The sequence below is a fragment of the Vanellus vanellus genome (assembly GCF_965231255.1).
Source record: "Vanellus vanellus genome assembly, contig: HAP1_SCAFFOLD_988, whole genome shotgun sequence".
NCBI lineage: Eukaryota > Metazoa > Chordata > Aves > Charadriiformes > Charadriidae > Vanellus > Vanellus vanellus.
The window spans coordinates 3,816-8,428 of NW_028128645.1; the positions used below are offsets into that span (position 1 = coordinate 3,816).

The 4,613-nt window shown below is 56.0% G+C and overlaps 1 long non-coding RNA gene across 1 annotated transcript; it reads right to left on the reverse strand.

Moving 5' to 3' along the window:
• Positions 1 to 3,167: 3,167 nt before the first annotated feature.
• On the reverse strand, positions 3,168 to 3,882 carry LOC309684121. Its single transcript, XR_014270268.1, has 3 exons — positions 3,855 to 3,882; positions 3,667 to 3,770; positions 3,168 to 3,306 (listed from the first exon to the last, which is right to left on the reverse strand). It is a non-coding gene; the product is annotated as an uncharacterized lncRNA (long non-coding RNA).
• Between the last annotated feature and the right edge of the window lie 731 nt (positions 3,883 to 4,613).

Below are 4,613 nucleotides of genomic sequence, written 5' to 3' on the forward strand. Positions count from 1 at the left end.
TGTCGAAGATACCTGAAATACAAGAACTCGAGAATCTGATATGAACAAGTGATGTCAAATAAGAGGAGAAGTTGGGGTATAATGTAGAGTGGAGCCTTGTAATGCCTTGGACCAAAATCCTACAGGTGGTAAATGGGAGCACCTTCCTCACTCGGTTGCTGCGCTAGCGATAAGCAATGTCCCCCATTATAGAGCTCTCACTGCCAACACCTTCCCACCAGGAGAAGGATGGTGGCAGATTCTCCCAACAGCTCTTCCTTGCACCACCTTCATACCTTTGTCAATAACTTTTTGTCAGGACAACCCGAGAGGTCCAAACCCTCAGGGCACGAGGATGCTCAGGGGCAAGTCGTCAGTGCACACGTGCTCGAGCAGTGGCTGTCGCGCTGCTGTGCTGCACCCTGAGCATCCAGCCTGGCTGACACACAGGTGCAGTCTCCAGGTGTCCAGCTTAGTGCTCCAAGGAGCTTCATGGCCAGAACTGCCCAATTAACACCCTGTTAATGATGTGCTCTGGCACTTCTACACCAAACTGAAACCACACAGCTCATGAAGCATCTGAGATGAAAACTAATGTCTCAAATTTCATACTGGAGAGGAAGGACTTCCAAAAGTTTCCAAAAGGGGACCAGCGGAAATTCTCCTTCTCGTTGCCACGTGAGGAGAGGCTGCGAGAGCTGGCACTCCTCAGCTGGGAGAAGAGAAGACTGGGGGTGGGGGTGGGTGGGGTGTCTTATCAATGTGTATAAACACCTGCTGAGAAGGAAAGAAGAAGAGGGAGCCAGGCTCTGCTTAAGAGTGTGCACTGAGAGGACCAGAGGAAAGGGGCACCAATTACAAGACAGGATATTCCAGCCGCACATGAGAAACCAGTATTTTAATCTTGGGGTGATATATTTTACTGGATCTAGGTGATGCTCCTTGAGCAGAGGGGTAGGGCCAGTCTCCACAAGTCCCTCCCAAACTCAGCCACTCTGTGTGATTCTCTGCTTTGGTGAGACTCCTAAAGCCTTTGAACTAAGCCCTGATGCCCCCTGGAAAGGATTCTGGGACGATTCCATCTGGGATGATCCCAAACTCCTCCAATACCATTCATCACAAAACATCTGCCTAGTCCAGAACATCGTACGGCAGACACAGTCAGGAGAGAGAAAATATCCTTTTATTGTGGGTATCAAGTGCGGGAGCCCGGGAGTCACAGGGGTTCAGGCAGTAACAGGAAATCGGCACCTACAACGACAGTCAGAAGCACCGATAAACCCACGAAAGAAGAAGAGGCATGACGCGGTTCCCCTTTCCTTGGGGAACACAGCTGGCCAGGAATGGTTTATAGCCCAGAAGAGAGAGCGACTGCTGGCAGTAACTGTGGGAGGGCTCTGGCGCCTTATCCCCATGGGTAACACCCTGAGCGCCCCACGAGTGTACAGAGGTGCGTCGTGGCCCTGTGCCACACAGCAGTGCTCCATGGGCAGCCCCTGGGGAGTTACTTCCAAGCCCTGCGCAGCACTATCCCTCACCGTCCCTCGCCCGTGAGTTCGACTGACCAAGAGCAGTGTCCGAGTGGTGAAAGATGGGCAGCAGAGCCTGGTACGCACCTGGGCTTCTTCACCTTCTAGACCTGCCTGATTTTTTTCCAGTCCCCCTCTTTTCCTATCTTCCTTCTTTTCTTGTCTTGTTGGCATTCCCTCGCCTCTGCCCAGGCCTCCTTTCTCTTTCTTTTTCTTTGGTTTTCAGTTTCCTGGCAGGAGCCTGCAAACCTTTCCATCCCAGTGTGATTAGACAGGTAAAGCCAGGATCAACCGGAACCAGTTCTTGGTTTAACCAAAGCTGACTCATTTTACCTTTTTTCCTCTGAAAAGCTCTTTAGTTCTTTTGCATGTACCGGGGAGTCTACTGTGGTCTCTGGGGTGATTGGAGGCAAAGCAACAGGTGCCTAAAACAGGAATGTTGGCGTTAGCAGGTGGCATGGGACGGCCTGGAGTAGCAGGCGACTGTTTGGCAAATGGCTCCCTTGGCCCTGCAGAGAAGATCCCTTCGGCTGGTTTGCATCAGCCCTTTCTTCCAAGGGCCTCACTTTGGAACACAGTGTTCACGCGGGTGTGTGACACTCAGTTTGTTTGTGGGGGCCACTCAGCGGGGAGCCCGCGGTCCCCCTCGCACCAAGAAAAGGCTTGCCCACGTCATTCTGCCGGGGTTTCTTCTGCCCTCCCAAGAGAGAGCTCTGCAGATACCCCTTTGGTGCAATCCCACCTCCTGGTGGGAGGCCTTGCTTTGGAAATGTGTCTTCCTGTAGATGTTTCCTTTGATGCCTAACCCTTTTGAGAAACAACCTTTCCTCTTTTAATTACAGTGTATCATTCTGGGGGATAAATAAACCCACACAAAGCCACATGAGATGGAATGCCAGGAAGAGGCACAGCAGCTACTTGGACTCCTCAGGAACTACCTTCCACACGAGACAGGTTGTCTCAGTGGTTGCGGAGCTGCCATACCTCTGCTGTTTCTGATCCCACCGCTGTGTCTGCCCCTGCTGCTTTCTGGAGGACAAGCAGAGAGGGCGGTGTGTCCAGGAAGGCTTTTGCCTGGTGCTCCACATCTGCTTTGCCTCCACGGCCATGTTGCTCTTCCAAAGGCAGCTCTGGAGAGCAAAAGCAGGTGCAGCAAAGTGACTTGTTGGAAGTGAGCAACAGCTAAAGCAAAACCCACCCGAAGCCCTACACCAGCTGCCTGCTCAGGCTGTGACAACCCTCAGGGCCTCCTCATACCTGTGGGTCTGCCCACGGGTGCTGGCACCTCCTCAGCTGAGGGACTGGAAAGGCCAGCCATCTTCTTCCCAAAGATTTCATGGCAGTTTTCAGTCAGAAACTCCACCAGCGTCTTCACCTGCACACATGACAGCCTTGGTTTCAGCGCAGGTGCCTGAAAACGCGTCAAGCAGCCTTTCCTACTCCTGACCCTTGCCTCTGCGCAGAAGGCTGTCGCTGCGGGGCTGCTCTTCCAGGTAGCCACCCCACCAGCACTTGTTGGAGAAAGGGGGCAAACAGGGACCTCTGCACAGCCAAGCTCTAATGGGCCAAGAAGGCTGCAGCTGGCTGGTCAATACAGCGTACCTTCTCAGACACCTCCAGCATGGCCTCCAGTGGGAGCAGGTCCTCGTTGGGCGGGCTCAGCAGGTTTGGCCCAACGCAGATGGCCAGATTGCTGCAGCTCATCCTGCTGGTGGACGCGTTGTGGCCGATATGCTGGAGAAGGGACAGCAGCCGCTCGAGAAGGAGGAGATTTGCTGCAGGCAACTTGCCGGCCACCCTGAGGGAACAGGAATACAACGTTAAAAAAGTCAATGTTGCCCACAGCCATCCCCGAAACTTGCACAAGGCAGGTGGGAGCCAGTGGCTGTGCTCTGCAGCTTTCCAGGTGCTCTCAGCCAGCGGTCAGTGCTCCTGCACTTCAGGAAGGAAGCATGGCGTTGCTCCCCAGCTCCTGATTTCCCCCAAGCCCGTGCAAGGGAAGGCTCCCTGTCTGTGTGCTTTTCCTCAAAACCCAACTCCACCCCAGCAACACTGGGCTGCCAGGAAACACGGCTTTTTAAGGAGCCTGTCCCTTTGCAGGCAAGTCCCAGGCCTCTACCAGTTGCTGCTCAAAAGGCAAGCTGCTGGCCACACTTACGCTTTCAGCTCTTCCACCTTCTTGCTTGGCTTCTCCATGGCTTGCATCCAGTCCCCATACAGGTCAACGACGAGGAGCTTGGCAGGGATGCTTCGGAGGAAGTCCTGCAGTGCCAAGAGCTCCAGGTGAGCCTTTGAACACTCCAGGCCAGCCAGGAGCTCTTCCAGCTGCAGGTCAGAAGCGCTCACCTTCAAGATGACGGCCAGCAGGAGCACAGGCTGGCTGCCCAGGTCGACATCTGTGCCGCTGTCGAGGGCCTCCTTCAGCTCCCGAACTGATGTCCCGCTGGCAGCTCTCCGGAATATTCCCTCCGTCGATGGTCCTTGTTGGTGCAGGATATTCAGGAGCTCCTGCAGAAGACGCAGCAGAACAGTTGCTTGGCTGAAGAGCTGCCTTCTGACAGCAGTGGCTGCGGCCAGAGCTCTGCCCCAGACCTGGCTGCCTGCCCCGCAAAGGGGCTGGGGCCAGAAGCATGAGCCAGGGGTGAAGAGCCCAATGCCCCGTCCTCGGCTCTCCTCGGGACACTGCCCCTCCGGAGCAGCCGGAGGGAAGGCTGGGGCCCCCTGTCCAGACTGGCTTACCTGGATGGGCTGGGGCAGCATGCCATCATCCCCGCAGAGGGCTGCAAGGGGCTGTCCAAAGAGCGCCCTGCGGCAGTCTGCCTGCCCGGGAGCCTGGGCAGCAAGCGGGGTCCGACGCAAAGCAAAGGGCCAGGGCAGCCCTCTCCTCCTCCTCCTCCCGGTCCCTCCTGCCACAAAGGAAAACACAGCAAGAGCCCCTCAGTGGAGACCACCAGAGCAGCACTCTTGGAGCCTGCCCTGCCCTGCCCTGCCCTGCCCTGCCCTGCCTGCAGCGCAGTGATGAGTGGTGCAGCAGGACGGGCAGGGAGCCAACAGCTGGAACCGCCTCTGCTGCTCAGCGGCTCCAGCTCGAGGCTCCTGACAGCC